This window comes from Microcebus murinus, chromosome 2 (assembly GCF_040939455.1).
Source record: "Microcebus murinus isolate Inina chromosome 2, M.murinus_Inina_mat1.0, whole genome shotgun sequence".
In the NCBI taxonomy this organism is placed as follows: domain Eukaryota; kingdom Metazoa; phylum Chordata; class Mammalia; order Primates; family Cheirogaleidae; genus Microcebus; species Microcebus murinus.
In genome coordinates, this window is record NC_134105.1 from 64,562,950 (window position 1) to 64,585,606 (window position 22,657).

The following is a 22,657-nucleotide window of genomic DNA, read 5'->3' on the forward strand; positions in this document are numbered from 1 at the left end:
ATGACAGTGAACAAAATGCTTCAGGAGGCAGCTCTTCTTACAGGAGGTCCTTTCTCATGCCAGAGTTAGAGAAGCAGTTGGCATTCCACATTCATTTAAACTTTGTTACACCTGTTGACACTTTTGTGCCAAAAGCAGACAATGCAACAAATGAACAACAGAAAGCACAAAGAATTTAATGAAGCTTAAAAATAACCCTTCTTACCCTCTTACAAATAGATGGTCAATTTCACTGCTGATTACTTGCACAGTTGACATTTAATTAATAGTAAATAAGGGTTGCCTACTAAGTGACCAGAAAAGAGTCTGCAATAAAGTATCCTACATCTTCAGGATTTGGGCCCTTATCACTCCATATTGTGTAATGCAGTGAAAGTCAATAATTATACTAAATACCTCTTTTGTCTATCTTTTTAAAAAATGCAGACATATGTCAATCAAACAACGTCCCTTTTAAAATAGCTTTCTTTTAATGGAGAATTAAGGTAATTATTCCAATGATTCAGACTCCCAAAAGCATCGAATTACTTAGGTTGTCTCTTTCCTAGAACAGGTAAAAGCTACTGGGTGAGAGATGAGGGAGATACATTTTAACACTGTTCCAGAACTTCAATTTCATTTTAGCAAACACCAGGTGTCCATTAAAAATATGTATGTATGTATGTATATATATATATATATATATACATATATATATACCAATAAAATGTATGTTCAAATATAATAATAAAATGTGTTTATTTATGATTATATACATTCTATTATTTTCATTGCCTGTGATTTATTGAATTTTGTTGTATGTTTTATCACAAACATACCCCTGAAATATGTCTCTGTAGATAAAATGAATTGTGTTTTCAGCAAGTACTTTAATAAAGACAGTGCACAATTCCCCTCTTCTCCCTCTGCTCCCACTCCTCTTTGAACTAACATGAAGCCAGCACATCAATTTTCTATTCAATATCTTGGAGATGATTCTGGGAAATAGGAAAAGTATTCATTTGTAATAATAATGATGGAAAAATAATTGAACTAGCAATACATAATGTCTCAAAGGTTGTCAGGAATGGACGGAGTATCTAGTTCCCTGACATGCCTTGCATGAATCATAATGATCTCTTCCCTGCTTATTTCACAAGTCAAACAGCAGCAACTAGCATTTATTGAGGACTTATTGTTTATCAGACCCTATGCTAAATTCCTTTAATCCATACCCTACTGAATATTCAAAACGCCAAGTGAGATAACATTATCTTGAGTTCACAGATAAGTAAATTGAAGCACTGTGAGATGAAATAACATGCCCCAGTACAATAATGAGTAAGTGGCACAGGGAAGTTTCAAATTCAAGCAGTCTGTCCTTTGGGCCCTCAATTTACCTACTACATAACTCCCTCTCTCTTTCATTACTTTTATTTTATACTCTGTGTTCCAGTATATACTGAACTTTTTGAAGTTCTTCCAACATACCATTCTTCCTTGAACCCACTTCATTTGCCTGGACTAATACCCTCTCTCCACCCCATTCACTTCTCAAGGATAACTTTTACTGAGGGTTCCAAGATTGATATCACTTTCTTCCTTGGTCTGATATCAGTACCTCCTGAATCTCACGAATCTATGTTCAATGTTTCTTCTACCCGTTCCTATCATATACTTCTAACAGCATTTTTTATGTTGTATAGAAACTGAGTGAATTAATCTCTCTCTTTGAATCTGCATTATAAGCATTTTGAAAAGGAAGACTCCATCTATCTTGTTCAGTTTTTACCCATAGCACCTAGCAAGTTGAATGACACCTAATAGAGTCTCAACAACTATCTGTTCATTCATTCAGTCCTTCAACACCAACTATGTGACCTGCAGTGTTCTGGGGCCTAGGGATACAAAAGCAAGTATGACAGATAAAATGCTGGCCGCATAGGGCTTACTTTCTAATTGAAGACTGGGCTAAATAATGAATATAAAAATAAATAAATTATGTTGTAGCTTGTGATAAATGCTATGGGGAGAAATAAGACAGTGAAGTGGGATAGAGTTTGTGGTGAAGTTGAGGACTTTAAATAAGGCAGTTAAGGAAAACTTCACAGGGAAAGTGACACTGGAGAAAAGACTGAATGGAATGAGGGGAAAGCTATAATGATATCTGGGAGAAGACCTGCTCAAAGCAGGAAAAAGTTGAAGTCCATAGTCTGAAGGCAGAAGCATAAAGTATGACTCAGATTCAGCAATATGGTAGCCATTGGCAACCTTGACAAGAGCAGTTTGGGTGGATTGATAAGAGTACCCTGACTGTAGTGGACACAGAGCAGAAGTAAAAAGGACTATATACATAAGGGCATTAGAGAAATGGTAGTTAGAGTAGGAAGGGGATTCAAGAGAAGATGTTTTGTAAAGATTGCAGAAATAACAACATGTTTGTATGATGATGGAGATATTCCAGTAGAGAGTGCAATCTTGATGATACAGAAGAGAGGAGAGGATTAGTAGAGCTATGTGCTTAAATAAGTGGAATGAGAGAATGGAATGAAGTGGAATGAAGACCCCAAATAGCAGTTACTTTATGAAGATAGAAGTTTATTTCTCTTCCAGGTAACAGTCAAGGTGAAAGCAGATCAGATCTATGATGTTAGAACCATAGAACCATGAAGGAAAAAGGTAGTTTGCATGTCCAGGGGAGACTTTTTCATGCTAAAGGGGAAAAAAATCTAACATGGAAAGGATACCAAATGTGAATTAACCCCAAAACAATAAATTTCTAATTTCACTCAATAATATGTTTAGCTCTCCCACATGTCAAAATGAAATGGATCAAATCATGTTTATATGAGGTGGTATAGTGGGGGTCACTAAAGATGGGAAACTAAAGCATGGGGAAACAGATCTGGGGGGACCCCAACTCCTATACTTATTTTGTGTGTGACCTTAATCAAGCTACCTTATTGATAAAAGCTTTAGTTTCCTCATGTATGAAATAGGGTTAGTAGTAATTTGGGCCTCATTTTGTTGTTAGAAGACTGAATATAAAGTAGTTAGGCTAGTGTATGGCCATACTAAATGCACAAAAGTAATAGCTATTATTGCCTTAACCTGATAAAACTCAATTTGCAAAATTAGAATCAGGAGCTTTTATTTTGTTTATTTGAGCATCTAAATAACAATGGTAATATTGAATCTATTGAATATTGAATCTATCATGTGCTTTTGATTCCAAGATTATTATAAAGAGAGTATAAGTTATGAGGAAATTCTGAAGGATGACAGTAATAAGAGTTACCCAACCATCCTTCTATGAAATCTTTCTGACTTTTCCAGCCCACTTAGGAGTTCCTTCCTGAATAAATCTTTGAACTGTTTGTACTTTAAGTTATTAATGTAGTAATTATAAATTACACAGTGATTTTTCTGTTTGCATGTTTTCTCATTACAGACAAAGAAATATTCTTGAAAAATATTTACCAAAAAAAGCTACATACCTCGATAGCTGACAGGTAGACAGACAGATGGTGCAATCTATTAATACAGAGTTGCATAAAATCTAAGTTCAAATTCTGACTCTACATATATTTTAGACTAAGTGGCTCTTTCTTTCCAAGTCTCATTTTATCCATTTGTTAAATGGGAATGTGGATATTAGCTTGTAAGGAGATTGTGATGAAATGAAATAGCAAATAATAACTTCTTTATTCAAATCCTGGCATAATGTATTTTCACTTAACTTATATCTCCTTGTATATGACTATGTGTCCAGTGAGGGCAGGGGCTTTGTATTACTCACCACTGTGTCCTCAATGTGCATCCCACTGCATAGTACCTGGAATACCAGGTGCTTAATAAATATCTGTGAATGAAGGCATGATGCCACTAATGAGAATCTGATAATTTTTTGCAAGTAGTATTAAAAAAAGACACACAGCCTGAAATCTCTTTTTGATTTCTATAATTCTGTTATGAGGAAGCTTCTGATACTTTGCACAGCCTCTGCTTCCTTGTTTTTGGCTAAAAATAAGTGATCCCTATTTATGTTTTTTTGCATGTCAGGGTGACCTAGCTAAAATCCTTTCCAGGCAGTTTGTACCAATGCCACAGGGCTTGAAGGTGTGCTGTGCAAAATCTGTGTTTCCTCTGCCCGTTGTGTTTGGATAATGCAGCGATTATTCATACTCCTCAATAGCCAGCCCAGTCGATCTGTTTTAATCTGAATTGTAGTATATATTGCTTTAAAGAGGAAACCTGGTCAAGCTCCACTTGCTTAGTGCTGGGAAATTTTTACAGCTAAGAAAAGAAATACTGGAATGCTGAGAATAGCTAAAAGACTGGGTGTTTTTGTCTGTGACTTTACCAACAGACCACAGTACTGAAGAATGGAAACTACTACTGCTCTGTGGACTATGCACTTAACTTTTTATAAATGTCATAATCAGGAATTAGAAATGGATTATTTTATATTTAGCCTTTATTCCCTTTGCCTTCATCAGAATACTACACTCCAATTTGTGAAATAATATTTGATTAGTAGTATTTCTGAAGTGATATGAGGTTGAAATCCAGTGGACTAAGGTTAAATTTTTTCTTGCAAACTACTTGTAAAATTTTTCTTCCATTGCAAATCCTCATCTCGACTCCTTTTGCAGATCTATTTGAAAATTAACATTAATTTCTTAACTGGTATCATAAATAAATATATTTTACCTCCAAAATAAAAAATATATATAAAATAATTTCAGGGAACTTTGCAGAAAAAATAATTACAAAAGTTTTTATTTTTTCCCAGCAGTTATAAAATGCCAGTACTGCATTATAGTTTTATCTGCTTTAAAAGAAAAGAGGGAACAATAGAAATTGTTTATAAAATATGATTTATGCTTAGGTTAGGAAGAAAACTATATTTTAAAAGTGTGTACCTTCCACAAATTCCCCTTTCACTAAACCCTTTCCTCCCTTTATGCATAAGAATAAATCTCACTTTTACCCTGAAGGAAAGCTTTACATGCCACAAAAAGAAGAAACCAGCAGAAAACAAGTGTTCTCTATGACAACAAAGGAATCTATATGTCTAAGAGGTTTTACTTTTTTCAATGACTTTTTTTCTAAGAAGGGAAAATTTACTGTCTTGGTGAAGGTTTTATAGGTATTTTTTAGTTCATATTTGGTATACTTTTGTTAGCCTCAAAAATAGTTACCATGGTAATTGTTCCATATATATCTAATCTTAGAGCTGAGTTATAGAAAACCTTCCCACAGGGTTGCATACAATGCCATTTGACGGATTCCGCCTATTATTTAAAGTAGGAATTATTTTAAATACTATCAAATTGCTACAATTCTATTCATGATTTTTCTTTTGTAACTCTCAAGTTAGTGAAATCCTTTGGTGTGTAATTTTGGAAAAACTGTGTTTAATTTCAATTTGTATTTTTAATCATTTTTATTGTTCTTCCTTTTATGAATGCTTTATAAGCTTAGACAAAGATGATAGTTTGTTTTCTTTCATAACTTAATGCTCCAATGGACTATTCAAAAAATAATTATTTTAACATAAAATCTGTAGCAAATCATAATATTAGCAACTTCTAAGGACCCTTAGATATAAGAAAATCAATTTCTCTAAACGGTACTCATAACTTATGAACAAGAGTTATAAATAAATGAAATGTGACCATAGGTCCACTGGCTTTAAAGGAACTTTAATAAGCCACCAGTTTATTCTCCCAACTCCAGTCTTAACAGAAATTAAATCATCCTGTATGGCAGTTTTCTAGAGAAAATTCTGTAAAGATGACTCCTTTACCCTCCATGATAGTATACCTCAGTGTTTTATAGCCCTTATTTTTCCTAAATCCTTCCCTGTATATAACTGAGGTGCATCTTGTTGCAGTTTGGCCACCCCTCTCCTGGCTCCGTGCTGTATTTGCTCACTGACATTCATAAGACACTGCTTAATTGTGGAAAAAACTCAGGAAGTCTCTAATATGCTTTAAATTGAAATTTTGTTAACAATAGCAACCTGAATACAAAGAAATAGAGAGATACCATGCATTGACAGTATGTCATTACTAAAACAACAAGGATAAATCTACCTACAGGATAGCCATTAAAAATGTTGGTTAAGAAGACAAGTGTTGAAATGCCTTATGTACATTGTAAAATAAAAGAGACTATAAAATTGTATCATAGTATGATTATAACCAGGTTTTAAAACATATGACCATAGAGGCTTAGAATGAAATACTCCAAATGATAATTACTATGTTAGGATATTAAAATGTGAGGCTTTTTAAATATTCCATTTGCCAATTTTTGGCAATGTCTTATTAATTTATACTTTTTCTTAAAAAGGAGAAAAATAAAATGTGTGTGGCAAGTCATATGTGAAGCTAACCCAACACCCATTTCCAGCTTTCCCTCTCTTGTTTGCCTTCCCTCTAGAGGTGGAAGTTGGGTTCCAACCAAAGCCTACTTCTCCCGGCCTCCAAGGGAGGGAGCGGTGCCCACACCAGAGAGATCTGGAAAATAAGACATAAGCAGACATCTACTGGGATCTTTCTGGGAATAATGTGCTTTCCTGCTGAAAAAGAGACTGATAACTACTGATATTTCTTATCCCATATTCACCCACCTATTTTTCCAGCCTTGAGTGGAGACTTCATGCTCATAGTAGAGCCTTTATCTAAGAATCATGAGAGAAAGTCCAATGCTGGTCTTGATATCAGTTAGCTACTCAGCCAATACCAGAATTTTGGGACTACTATAATAAAAGAAAAATAAATCTCTATTTGTTTCAATCACTACTGCACAGATGATCTGTGTCTTACAGCCAAAATAATTTCTCTTTTATCCACTATGACACATAAAATCTCAAAATCACTGTGAGTCTGGTATCTTTCAGATCACTGCATGAGAAAACTTCTAACAAATTTAATCTTGTTCCCCAAATTCTTGAATTGCAGAGTAGCTTGAACACTCTTGCTTTTAAATTTACTAGGGATATGCTATTTGCTCTTGTTAGTTAAAAAAACAACTGATAGGAAAGTAAAGATTTTTAGCTGAAAAGATTAGTGTTGTCATTAGACATGAATTGGCTCTCACGAAGATTTTGATGATGAAAGAACAGATGACTCTCAAGTCAATGATCATGTTTCCCCTATATACCACTTAGTTTTACATATTCAAAGACAGACTTGACAAAACGCAATTGTGATTTACAAAACAAAGTCACGTGCATTTTCTAGTTGCTGATTAGTTTAATAAATTTCCAAGTCTAAACTGTCAGCAGAAATGCTTTCTAAAAGAAATTTGAGTAAATAGGTAGCTGCTATTAGTGGCATTTTCAAAGAAAATATTCCTCTTGATTATGTATACGTCTTAGGGATTACTGAGCCATGTTACCAAGTTAGCTAATGGTAACTTTAAAAATAAAATAATTAAGATATTTTGTACATTCATAGATGGATCAAAAGCAAAAAGAGAACATAAGCCAAGGAAATGTCCTCATTTTTATCTAGTCCCTTTGAACTATATTAAATGTAGGATTGCTATTTTTATTTTAAGAAGTAAAAGGAGATGCTGTCAGAATGGAGATAAGATTAGAACCTTCTACCAAATAAAGTATTTCTGACTCCTAGTTTCTGTTCCTTCTTTCTGCCTGAGAAGCAGCAAAGATACCACCCACATTGCTGCCTTACTGTTTTTCTGAAGGTCATTCAGGCAAAGGATTTCCAATGGAATTCTCTCTTTTACAAACAATTTGCAATTGTTTTTCTTGGTAAATCAAAGGTTATATTTCTTCATTAGAAAATGTTCACCTTTGCACTTTTATATATCACAAAAGCAATATCTCACTCTCCTTTTGCATATAGCACCCATGAAAATGCTGCAATCCACAATCTCAGGAAGTGTGCAGAAGTAAGATCTAAATGAGTCAAAGAAAAGACTATGAATTAAAAGACCTGTTGGTACAGGGTATATTTCCACTAATAATTTTTGTAAACCATTTTAATGTTCCTCTGACACCATCTTTTTTCTTTACAAACAACTCATTTTTATTCTCACTAGCTGAAATTTACTGGAAGAACACTTGTCTTTCAGGTGGGAGTTTAATAGTGAAGAGTGGTTTCTTAGCCAGGATGGAAAAGCTTATCACAAAAGATAAAACAGAGCTATTGGTTGTACTTTGAATTTATGCTCAGGATTATACTATCAGTATTTAAAATAGTTTTATTAAAAATATCAGCTTTTAAATATATTATTTTATAATTGCCTGCTTATAACCTTAGTTATTAAAACAAATTTCAGTTTAGCTGCCAAGATTCATGAAAATCATCTTTGACTCAGCTACTATTCTCAACATTTCTCATAAGAAAATAAAACAGAAGATGAAAGGGCAGGGAGAGATGGCTGAATAGGACCCTCCATCAATTGTCCTTTGGCAGGAACACCAAATTCAACAACTATCCAAGTAAGAGATCACCTTCAGAAAAAAAATGAAAATCTGGTAAGCAATAGTACCTGGTTTTAACATTATAGCAAGGACAGAGGCACTGCAGAAGGCAACAAAGACAGTCTTACATCACCTACATCACCCATGCCCATCCCCCGGCAGTGCCACACCAGGACCAGCACTGGGTGGAAAGAGAATCTTTGGCCCCAGGGGGCGTGGGAAAGTGAAGTGATTATAAGACATTGCATTGGAACTCACAGCCACCTGTCACGGGGGAACACAGCACAGGGCAGAATTCTGTTGGCACCCACAGAGGAAGCATTTAGATCAGCCTGGTCAGAAGAAAATTCTCCACCCCAGTGGTAGAAACCTGAATTCCAGCTAGCCCCAACATCACTTGACAAGAGAAACCTGGAGCCCAGAATAAATGATGTGAAAGTCAGTTAGGTCACCAAATCTGCAGTCCTAGAGCAAATTCTGCACCTGTGCTGGCTCAGAGCCAGTGGACTTGGGATGCACATGAGCCAATAAAACACCAGCAACAGTGGCCATGCTAATGTCTATGTCACCCCTCCCTCAACTCCAGACAGTATAGCTTGGGGATAGTCTTCTTCTACTTAGAGAAAGGAAAGGGAAGAGTACAAAGGACTTTGGTTTGCAACTTGGGTACCAGCTCAGCCACTTGGTAAAATAAATTACCAAGCAGACTCCTGAAGCTTCTGATTCCAGGCCTTAGTTCCTGGGTGGCATTGCAAGACCCATCCTGAGCCAAGAGGGGACTTACTTCCCTGAAAGGAATAACCCAGTCCTGGCAAGATTCACCACCTGCTGAGTAAAGAGCCCTTGGGCTTTGAATGAACATCATAAATAGCCAAGTAACAGTTGCCATGGGCTTTGTGTGAGACTGAGCTGGCTTCAGTCAGCTGTGGTACCACTTTGGTGTGACTTGGCACAGTCCTAGCTGCAGTGGCCATGAAGAAGTGCACACATCATTCCTCCACCAACTCCAGCAGCCCAGCATGGAGAGTGAGGGAAGAGAGTGAGAGACTCTGCCTGATAATCCAGGGAATCCTCACATATCTTACCCAAGTCCACCAAGGTGGTACCACAATGAGTCTGCAAGAGTCACAGCATTACTGGCCTTGGGATGCACCCAGCACTGATATGGCTAGAGTGACCGAAAAGACATAGATTACAACACTCAATTCCTTTGATTACCTGGAAAGCCATCTCTAGAAGGATGGGTTCAAATAAACTCAGACTGCAGAAATTACAATAACTCCCTAACTCTTCAATGCGCAGACATTGGAGAATAGCCACAATCATCAGGAACATCCAGTAAAACATTATCTCATTAAACAAACTAAATAAGGCACCAGTGATCCATCTCAGAGTGATGGAGATATGTGACTTTTCACACAAAGAATTAAAAATAGCTATTGTGAAGAAGCTCAGTGAACATTAAGACAACACAGAGAAGGAGTTCAGAAGCCCATCAGAGAAATTTACCAAAGAGATTGAAATAATTTTTAAAACCAATCAGAAATTCTGGAGCTGAAAAATTCAATTGACAAACAGAAAAATGCCTTAGAGTCTCTCAAGAGCAGAATTCATCAAGCAGAAGAAAGAATTACTGAGTCCAAAGACAGGCTATTTGAAAATGTACAGTCAGAAGAGAAGAATGAAGCATGCCTACAAGATCTAGAAAATAGCCTGAAAAGGGCAAATCCAGAGTTCTTGGCCTTAAATAAGAAGTAGAGAGAGAGAGAGATTGAGAAAGTTTATTCAATGAAATGATAACAAATAATTTTCTAAACTTAGAGAAAGATATCAATATTCAGGTATAAGGAGCTGATAGAACACCAAGCAGATTTAATCCAAACAAGACTAGTCACAGCATTTAATAATCAGGCTCCCAAAGGTCACAGATAAGGAAAAAGTCCTAAGGGAAGCAGGAAAAAAGAAAAAAATGATAACATATAAAGGAACGCCAATACACCTAGCATCAGAGTTTTCAGTGGAAACTTTATAGGTCAGGAAACAGTGGCATGACATATTCAACATGCTGAAAGAAAAAGCTTTGACCCTAGAATGTTATATTGTGCAAAAATATTCTTCAAACATGAAGGAGAAATAAAGACTTTTCCAGAGAAACAAAAATTGAAGGATTTGATCAACACTGATTTGTCCTAAAAGGAGCTTTTCAATATGAAAGTAAAGGACACTAATGAACAATAAGATATTAGTTGACAGTATGCAACTCACTGCTAACAGTAAGTACACAAATACAAAATGCCTCTATTGCTGTAATTGTGGTGTATAAATCACTTCTATCTTGAGTAGGAAGACTAAGACACAAACCTATCAAAAATAATAACTACAACAACTTTTAAGAGGTAGAAAATATAAAAAGATATAAATGGAAACAAGAAAAAGTCAAAAAGTTGGGGGATACAGTTGGAGTTACTTTTAAATTTATCTTTGCTTGTTTGTTTTTGCAAGCGGAGTTAATTTGTCATCTGTTTAAAATAATTGGTTATAAAATATTTTGTGAAAATCTCATGGTAACCTCAAATCAATAAACCTACAACAGATACATAAAAAATGAAAATCAAGAAATTAAAAGACATTACCAGAGAAAATTGCTCTCCTTTTCTCCTTAGTTTTTACTACAGAAAATTCCCCCAGTTGTATCTAACCTATTGAAATGTTTGTGGCACAGAGGTATAAATAAACTCACATATGTATGTTAGTGTTCCAGCAGGCATTAATAAACTAAACGGATTCACAGTATAATGTAGAAATTCTTTCTTAGGAAAAATGAGTAAAGTAAATATTCAATACATTTGCCACAGGTAATTTCAGACAAATAAGAAAATAGATAACCTTATATGCATTTGTGAATACATAGTTGGTGATAGTTCCCATAAATAAAGCAAATTTTAACAAGCAATGTGATTATTTCTTTTAGCTAATTCTTAATCTCATCCATGAAATGGGAAGAAATGTCTCCTAAAACAGAGAAAAAATAAGAAGGATAAAAGTTTAGATGACTTTATCAGCAAGAAAATGTATTTTAGCACTTATTTCATCTCTGGCATTTTTCTACATACTAGCCACTGAGTCAAATTGGGGAGTAGGGTATAGTGGAAGGAAGAACAACTTAAATCTATTCTAAATTCTAATTATCCTAATGAAAAGATTACAGAGTTGAAATAGATCAAAATTAGAACTCTGGGGAAGGGTTGCCTCTTTTTTCTGTGTGTAAGAAATAAAACAGCATCAGGTAAAATGGACTTTGCTATGTTTGCAAACTTTATTAGAAATTAGCTGTTTCTAGGGAGCTAAAACATTTCAACTGGTGCCAAGAGAGCAGAAGGGAGGAGCCTTTGTATTTTGAAAGAATAATGAAACCAAAGAGTTGCAGCCAAATTTTGAAGAGGAATCCAAACGGTGTTTGGGGAAAAGATGACTAAATGAATTACCAGTGTCTGTTTGTCACCTCCCAAAGCTCTGCTGCAGAAAGACATTACTGAATAGCTTTTATAATCTTTTTTTGTTATCCTTTTCTTTCAAATCAAGTCAAGCAGAATATAGTTAAAGGCTTAATTTTCACTGAACTCTTCTGTGTGAAATTAGACCTTCCAAATCCAACTGTTCCCAGCCGCCTCTTTTTTTTTTTTTAAACAGTAAGTAATCAGTGTTTAATTACTTGACTTTTACATGGTACAACCTTTGAGACCTTGCTGACTTACTTACTGAGGCTACAAGGTGTATTATTCTAAATGTTCAACGACCCTGGATGTCTTGTTAGCACTAACAATGCTAAGATTAGAAATGGGGAAAGTGGACTGTAACATGCTCTTGTGGTATACCACTACATACAATAGAAAAAGCCTTAGATTATTTAATTTTTTATGTGACTGGACACAAAGTAGAAATGTAAACATAGTTCTATGTTTATGTTTTTACTTATGATTGCAGTTTCATTACTACTAACTGGAGCCTGAGGCCTTCCGATGAGAGATATTGGTTTGTGACTACAAGACAGAAAATAAAGAGAAAACTTGGTAGAAGTTCTTTTATTCTATCATAACAGACAAATATATAATTCAGAACCAAATTATGTGCTTTAGTAATTATTTGTAAGCTATATGTTTATGTTAAGTGTATTCCCTCTTTTATTTAAACTTTTACAGATGTTGGCTAAAAGTGGAAGACTTTGTACTCACCCAAATTACAATTCAGACTTTTAAAATTGTTTTACAGACTCTACCTATGTAAAATTTATAATTTTAATAGTTTATTTCTTAATTTTTAATCAAATATCAAGATACAAATTAAGCCAATATAAAGAAGAAAATTGTAGAGTGTTCAATCTATACCAGTAATGAATCAAAGATTTGTGTGTAATTCATGGAAAAGTGAATCAAAAGATGTCATGTGGCTTTAAATATATGTCATTTCTACCCTACCCACACCAAAAAAAAAAAAAAAAAAGAAGAAGAATTTGAGATTCATTGCTGTCTAGTTCATTTATTCTGCTATAACAAAATACCACAAACTGAGTAACTTATAGATAATAGAAATTTATTTCTCACAGTTTTGGGGGCTAGGAAGTCCAAGATCAAGGCGCCAGTAGGTTTGGTGTCTGATGAAGACCCGTTCCTTGTAGATGGTGCCATCTAAGAGTCCTCCTATGGGAGATGAGCAGAGGAAAACAAACCCACTCCCTCAGACCATTTTATAAGGGCCCTAATCCCATCCATGAGGTTCTGCCTTCATGACTTAATACCTTTTAAAGCCCCCCACCTCTTAATACTATCACATTAGCAATTAAATTGCAACATATGAATTTGGGGGAACACATTCAGACCATAGCAATTGCTCACAAGCATAAACACATGTATAAGATCAAATAGAAATAACACATCAAAAAAAAATCTCAGAATGATTAATTTGTTTTGGCAAGGCCTTGCAATTTAGGAATTATTGGCTACCTATTTTGTTATTTCATGTTTAATTGTTATTTGTGACAAATTTTGACCTGTTTCTGGTGTCTTCTTTTCCAAAAAAATTTTTGATCTCTACTAGAACATGGTAGTGGCACATTCTACCATCATAAGCATCTGTCATAACTTGCATAGGTAGGAATTCAATACTCAATATTCCATTAATGCCTTTCTCAATATCTTAATTTGTGTGTTTTAAGTAAAATATTTCTGGAATCAATCCACTATGAAAACTTTACCTTGATATTTCTTTTATTCTGCAGCTGTAACTGGATTGTATGTTTCTTTGAGTGGAGAAACCAAGTTTTCTGCTTAATTGTTCTGGCCTACAAAACGATAAGTTAAACTTTTTAAAAACATATATACAAGAAAGTAATATGAGCAGCAGCAAAAATCTTCATTTCAAACTTGACGTTTTTTAAAGTTATAGTATAGATAATTGCACAAATTCAATAAAGTCAATAAATTTCTTTTGTAATGATTTCAACTAAAGAAATAATTTTGCTTTAGATTTTCTCACTTCAAATATGGAAACTCTAGTCCCATTTTAAACATTCCTTTTAATTCTTGTCAAGAAGGACATTCTAGATTATTTCATTATTGTTTATTTTTAAATGTAAACAAAATCAGGAAAATAATGAGCTTTTAGTTTTATTAAATTCATATCAGAATTTTTATTATATTGAAAAAATGACTTTTATTCTTTATGCCGTGTTCTTTTCATACCCAAAAGAAATTTTTTCACTGCCTAGTTTATCTACACCAGATGAATAGAAGCAAAAAAAAAAAAAAAAAAAAGAGTTTAACAAAGTCATGAGTAAAATTCCATTTGGCCAGTAAAACATTTTAAAACTATTAGAAAATTCTCCCACACTTTAAAAATTATTTTCATTTAATTTTAGGCACATTTAAATTAATGTCAAGTATTTTCCTAATAAGAATATAACATTTGTAATTTTCTATTATCTGCAATGATTTTACATCTGTCTGATAATTTATTGATCATCGAATTTGGAAAATTGCCATTTTCTCTGGCAATTTTCTGAAAAAAAGAATCTCTATTTTTTTTCCTTTTTCAAAAAATAAATGCAGTTTGACTGATATACTTTCTTGGTTTAGTCTAATTTGAAGATGGAAATAACCTAGAAGTTAACAATTGACCCGATTATGTACAAGTAGAGGTATTTAGCAAACAACATATGAAGTCTGCCTTGCTTGACTACAAAATAGAAGTGCCTGGCTGTGTTCTCTTGTTCATGTAAGAAGTCATTGTAGTGACAGTGTTTTACATTAACTATTCAACTAATACTAATAGATCCTTACATCACATACAATCCAATTTGGTGATAGGAGCTATGCAATGTGGAAAGGAAATTAAAGTATTGAGAAGCTCTCTTCAATTTGCATTTTTTCTTAAGAATGCTAGATTTTGGCTTCCAGTTGTTTTTCTTTCTTTGTTTTTTCTTATTTTTTGTTTTTCTGCAGAGTGTATGAGATTTCTCCTGGGAGTGGGAAAAGAGTAGGGAGAAACCAAAAGAGGGTGTATATTTACATCAAGAACAAAAAGGAAACACATAATCTTTTCTTTCAAAACTATAATATAGAAATAGATATATATCAATGACATGAGGTGCCCCACCTGAATGACCAGAAATAAAAGTTACCTGTATCTTTGGGCTGCCAGGCTATGATAAACTATAAAGGGTTTCTGTTCAAAGATGATTTAATACTGTTAACAGGGAAGGAAGTCAGCAGGGCATATCCTTTGGAGACTAATATTCTTTATATCTGAAATGCAGCTTTGGTTAAGGACTCCAAAAGAGACTTTTAGAGATTGAGAACCTGCATGTTTTTGCAATAGAATTTGACAAGCGTGACATTTCTTACATATCAAGGATTCCAGGTAGCATTCATCAAAGAACCCTAGTTGCCTGTGATTTTTGCTAAATTACAAGTTATTTGAAACACACAATTGTTTTTAAATTTTAATTTGGAATATATTTTAAAATACACTTTGTGTCTCTGTGTTTGTGTATTGGGGAGAGGGAAAGAGGGGTTAGATTACAAATTGAATACTTTGAAAACAGCAATAAAGCCTTCCTCTTTTTTCCCCCAAATCAGATTTTTTAAATTAGTTAAAATTTTCTTAAATGCAATAGTACTAATAAGTTCTGAGTATATGTTACATAAATGAAAGTTTCTTTCTCTGCAGGATAAATTCCCCAAATTCTTTCTTGGTATATACTATTTTGACCTTCTTAATGTCCTTCTGTTTGGATGATTTGGAAATTTGAACTCAGAGCAACTCAATGTTAATAGTATATTAATATCTACTGACATTTGTCTTGAGACATGCTATTATTAAAATCTTATATGTAATATACATGTGTATGCATATATGCAATACCATTCTTAATTTAATTGGTGAATAATGGTTTTTCCTAGCTATATAGGAAAAGAAAATAATATATATATAAGAAAAAAGAAACAGTTTGCAAAACAGTCTGGCCTTTGGAGGATAAAAGATTGAGACTTTGCTCCATCAAAAGAAGATGCTTGCTAAGTAACTTCTTTAGGTAGAATAAAAACATTACTTAATTTTGTCCCAATTAGCTACATGTGAAGAAAAAAATATCACTATTCATGTGAACAGGAAGATACAGTTGTATTAAGGGAAACTTTTAAAAAGTATTTCTTATCTAAATATTTTTAAAACTTTGCCTTCTTTTCCAGAGGTAAAGAAAAATGTTGCTAGATACACATGAGATAAAATGTTCTATTAACAGATGACTTAAATCGGCTGAATGCCAGCAAAGAAACAACTTGCCTTAAAACCTCTCCTGGACATGGAAAAAAAATTTTTGAGTCAGGAAGAATTTAATAGAAAATTATATTTGGCTAATAATGTTCTAACATGAAACAATGCCATTCAAATCAGAAGTTATTTTTATCATTCTGTGAAGTATGTCTTGCTTTTCAAGCCAGCTTTGTTTGCTGGTATGGTCTTTTGCCATAAGAGTGTAGAGAACTGGCTCTGGAGGCATAAAATGATCAGTGTCCATACCTGCAATCTTCTTCTAAACTGAGTAACTCAGACAAGTTATTTAGCCTTTTAGATAGACCCAACCTCCCTTAACCTCAGTAACAATGGTATCTTCCACAGAGAGTTTTTTGGTATGAATTAAATAAATGAACCTATGTAAAGTGTTTACGTAGGACATGAAAGCATATGAATATTAACTATTTTATCTGAAGGCATTAGTCTTTACAAGTGATAAATACTGACATCTAAATTAAGGGTTTTTTTTTGTAAATTCCCATTATTTATGCTTAGTAGGTGAAACATAATCCATTAAATTAGGTTTGCCTTATTTAATATATTTATTCTACTTATACATAATACAAATATTTCTTGATGATTATTTATGATATGTGCATTCATGATAGGAAAAGGCTCAAGAGTTAACAGTTGGTCTAATTTTAGTTCCATTCCTCATTCATCTTTCCTGCTCATTTTTCTCTCCTTTTTAACTTTGGAAGGAAAGAGTCAATGGCTTTTACCGTCTCTTCATCTGTCCATCTATTATTTATCAATCTACATCTTGGGTGCCTGTTGTACTGATATTCTATCTAGTGCATATTGCAAACTTCAGAGAAACAGGCCTTAAGAGCTTACTATCAGAAGGCCTTGATTTAGCAGATCCAAAGGGAAAGGATTTTCAGGCACAAGGGGCTTTGTTGTCTAGTGAGATAACAGAACAAAGAAAACATAGATGAGCTAAGAAAGTTCTGAAAAATAGGAAGAAAATAAGATATTTAATTCATGTTGTCAAATTTCTGAGAATAGAAAGCCAATAGATGTCACCTCTACAAACTGTATAGTTTCCCAAAGAAGTTGCCTCTAATGAAATCTTCACTGGCTTCAAAATTGTCTTTCAAAGCAATGTTTTACTTTGGTGGAGCCATTTTATACTATGTATTCATAAAAACACTTGTTTTGGAAGTCTCACATTTGGGGGATTTCATCTATAGGAAGATATAGGTCCATTGATTTAATAAAAGTATTATAGAGCAAAGATGTAACCATCATAAAAGTAGTTTAAATATTTTACCTACTTATTGATCAAATCATTGACAAAAATAATTGTATGAGTTAGTTACTATTATAATGAATACATGAACCCGAGGTAACTGAGTTTCAGGGAGTTTAGATAACTGGACTAAGGATCACAGCTAATCTATGTGCCAGAGGTAAGATTCAAGTGCAGATCTGGGGAGATAAGACAAGAAAGAGTTGTGATGGAACTACAAGGGGTAGGGGAGGGGTGGCGCACACACACTTGCAGGGTTAGGAGAGGGAGATTGGAGGAAGACTCAAACAGGCCAGATATAACCCGGGCAAAAAGAGATTGGTGAACTTTTGAACCCTGCTGATACACAAAGCGTACAATAATACCCACCCACCCAATTCTGCAGGTAATACAATCGCAGTTCTCAGAGTAAATAATGTCTAATCCCTCTGGTGTGTACTTCAAATAACTTTATTTCATTGGTATTAGTTCCTTATTTTTTCAGTTGTTTCTAAGTTGTTAAAATATTTGTTATCAACAGTATTACTTTGGGCTTCTATGCTTTTAAAGATAAGGACCAAGAGTTGAAGTTTGCAATGAAAAACATCTACTAATATACTAAGAATACAGAGTTGCCTAATTTATGTTTTTTAATTATAACAGCATTTTCTGCTTCTATTTCCCAAATGTAAATTAAATGCTTGGTTATTTAATTTAATGTGAATTAAATAATTTGGGCAGGATATAAAAATTGAATAAAATAATTATTTTTAAGGACAAAAAGTTACTTTGTTATACCTTTTACTTCATAGGGCACAACTAAGAGAGAAGAAAAGCAAACTTGCTGCCTTGCTGTAATACATTTTTGTCTACCTAGCATAATTTGCATGTTCATTGTATTTTATTATTTTTATAAACCACTAGTACTACTCAAATTTGCCAACTTGTACCAAAAAATAAAATAATCATTTTCAGAGAAACTATAGCTTAATGAACATCTATTTTTTCTCCTCTGTCTTTACCAAAAATTTTACCAAAGTAGGAAAAAAATCACATTTAAGAAATTGTGATGATTAAAAAGATGTAAGCACACTGGAAAAGAGTAATGCCAGTTAAAAACACTAATGTTTACCAATTGCTTCCTACTTGTCATCATTTGCTGTAGATTATTGAATTTCACCTCCCTGTATCCCTTCTCATTTTGCAAATGAGAAAAAAGAGGCAAAGAGAAGTTATTTGACCAAAATGACATAACTATTAATAGTAATTGTCAGACATACAAGCCTGACAGGAGTCCACATGACTTGACCTTGCCTTTCTCTGTGGAATGTAATCCTTTGTGATTTAAACAAATAAAATTATATTTCCTATTCAGTGCTCTTGGTTTCCTGCTTAAACTATTTTAAAATCAAAAATAATAATAAATACAACTATTAAACTGTTATAAAGTAAATGGAGGATTTCTCTATAATGCACAACATTCTTTTTTTTTTTTGGTCATACAATATCAGATCTACATATACTTATAGAATTTATAGTATAGGCCACTGTATATTACAAAGTTGGAAAAAGTAATTTGGAGGTGAAACAAACACAGATGAGTTGTGGTAGAAGATACTATACTCTATGTAGCTCAAAATATTAAAATTCAATGCATTAGCATCCCTATATTGAGTAAATTTCATGTTGTATTTAAGGATATTGAGAAATCATATTTGAAGAATTTTATGAAACTTATTCATGCTTCTGGAGCACTAGGATAAATTAGTTATTCAGCATACACACCAGTGTGAAGCAATTTGGGAAAGCACTTAAATTATATTTCTGGAAAATACATAGATGCTTTCATACATACAGACAAAAAACAAAATAAAACACACCCCTAGTATTTCATTCTATATAATATATATTTTTTATTTATGATATAATTAAATGTGCAAATACTTTGTATAAATATATATTATCACTATATAATTAGATTTATGTATTTTAAATATATAGTAAATGTTGAAGCTTCTGTTTGTGTCTTTTGCTCACTTTTAATAGGGTTGTTTGGTGTTTTCTTACTGATTTTCTTGAGTTCTTTGTAGATTCTGGATATTAGCCCATTACTGGATGTATAGCATGTAAATATTCTCTCCCATTCTGTAGATTGTCTATTCACTTGATTGATTGTTTTCTTGGTTATGCAGAAGCTTTTAAATTTAATCAGGTTCCATTCATTTATTTTGTTGTTGCTGCTGCTGTGCTTGCCTTTGGAATCTGCTTCATACATTCTTTGCCTAGGCCAATATCTGTAAGAGTTTTTCCAACATCTTCTTCTAGAATTCTTACAGTTTCGTGCCTTAGGTTTAAGTCTCTTATCCACTGTGAATTAATTTTTGTGAGTGATGAGAGGCACAGATCGTGTTTCAGTCTTCTACATATGGCTATCCAGTTTTCCCAGCACCATTTATTGAATAGAGATTCTTTTCTCCATTGTATGTTTTTGTCTACTTTGTCAAAGATCACATGGCAAGATGAAAATGGTTTTATATCTGGGTTCTCTATTCTTGTGCCAATATTACACTGTTCTGGTTACTGTAGCCTTATAGTATAGCTATAAGTCTGGTAAAAAGATATCTCTAGATTTGTTTTTGTTGTTTAAGGTTGCTTTGGCTATTTTGGGTCTTTTCTGTTTCCAAAAGAAGTGTTGAGTTATTTTTTCTAGATCTGCAAAAAATGACACTTGTATTTTAATGGGGGTTGCATTGAATCTGTAGATCATTTTGTGTAGTAGAGACAGTTTAACAATGTTGATTCTGTCTATCTGTAAACATGATATGCTTTTCCATTTGTTTACAACCTCTTCAATTTCCTTCCTCAGTGTTTCATAGTTCTCCCTGTAGAGGTCTTTCCGGTTAAATATATTTCTAGGAATTTTATTTTCCTTGTTGCTATTGTGAAAGATATTGAGTCTTTGATTTGAGTCTCAGCTTGACAGTTGTTGATGTATATGAATACTACCAGTCTGTGTACATTGATTTTGTAACCTGAAACTTTGCTGAATTTATTTATCAATTCCAGGAGTCTCTTGGCAGAATCTTTGGGGTTTTAGATATAAGATCATATCATCAGTAAAGAGCGATAGTTTGACTTCTTACCCCATGTAGATACCCTTCGTTTCCTTCTCTTGCCTGATTACTCAGGCTAGGACTTCCATTACTATGTTGAACAGAAGTGGTGACAGTGGGCAACCTTGTTTGGTTCCAGATCTAAGCAGGAATGTTTTTAGTTTTTTCCAATTCAGTATGATGTTGGCTGTGGGTTTGTCATATATGGCTTGTATAATATTGAGGTATGTTCCATCTATGCCTATTTTGTTAAGAGTTCTTATCACAAAACAGTGTAAAACTAAAAGCAGACCTACCATTTGATCCAGCAATCCCACTACTGGGTATCTACCCAAAGGAAAAAAAAACATTTTATAAAAAAGGTACTTGCACTCATGTTTATAGCAGCATAATTGACAACCTCAGAGATGTGGAAACAACCCAAGTGCCAATCAATACATGAACGGATTAATAAAATGTGGTATATGTATACCATGGAGTATCACTCAACCACAAAATAATGGTGAATTAATACCTTTTGTAACAACCTGGTTGGAACTAGAGACCATCCTCCTAAATGAAGTATTGCAAGGATGGAAAAACATACCACATGTACTCACTATTACATTCAACATAATGATCAACACTTTATGAGTACACAAGGTAATAAAATTTAACATAATCATACAAGAGGGAAGGGGCAGGAGGGGTTGGATAAATTTGCACCTAACATATACAATGCACATGATCTGGGTAATTGACAACATACTTATAACTTTGACTCAAACTGTATAAAAGTAATTCATGTAACCAAAATGTTTGTACCCCAGAAATATTCTGAAATAAAATAAATAAATAAAAGGACTAATAAATAAATAAATATATACTAAATGCATATAGTTTAAAACATATTGCGTATTTTGTTAAATTGTGATTTGCTTTGTTATTTTTTATATATGTGGATACATATATGTGTCATAATTCAAACAATGTTATATATAATGATTGTAATTAAATAAATTTTTATAACTGACAAATTTTTTTAGTTACAATAAACCATTGGCCCAGTTCAGCATCTTTACTAGGAATATTTGTTATCTCCAAGTGTCTGAAAAAGATTTAAAAATATTATAAAAACCAATCAAAATGCATTTAGGGTTTTCTTCAATTCAGTGGAAAAATAAAAAGATTCATTCACAACTGCAAATTTCACCCTTGAAGAATGACTTTTGGTAACCCTTTTTTCATTGGGTTAGTTTGCAAATTTAACTTGAGTTTGTTCAGCTAATACCTAGCCACTATAAAATGTCACCACTTCTTTTAAATTTTCACTTAACTTCTTAATTTAGTGATGAATTCCAAAGATTGGGTTATATTATGTGTGTAAATTTTGATTTTGAATTCCCCTAAGCATAGGGGATATTTTTGTCATATTATTATATTAAAAAATAAATGAAGTATAAAATAAAAATTAAGTAAATAGTTTTTATTTGGATATTATCACAGGTGGTATAAAAAATTTTTTATCAAGTGTCAACCTTTATCTCTGCATACCAGTACTTAGCACAGTGCCTCACTTGTAGTAAATACATGATAAATATGTATTGACTAAATAATTTATGTAGATATTAAATTCATTGGAAGCTATATCCATAGGAAAATCTGTGGGTAGAATGTCTCTTTTGCTTCTGATATAATCTAACTATTTATTTTTAAATTATTACAGGTACATAATAGTTGTATACCTTTGTAGTGTACATGTGATGTTTTTCTACAGTCATACCATGTAAATTAATCAAATCAAGGTAATTGGGGTGTTTATCACCTCAGGCATCTATATATGGTTTGAAAAAGAAAAGTAAAATTTTAGAAGTAAATCGGGCAAATAACATTTCTTAATAAAGTTCTCCATTACAAACTTATAAAATAATTAATTAATAAAGCATTTGATAAATTAATAAAGCATATGAATGATGTTAAATATTTCAAGAAGTTCAAACTCTTTGCAGCTAAGTTTAAGCCAAATTACTTCCCATGAAAGAC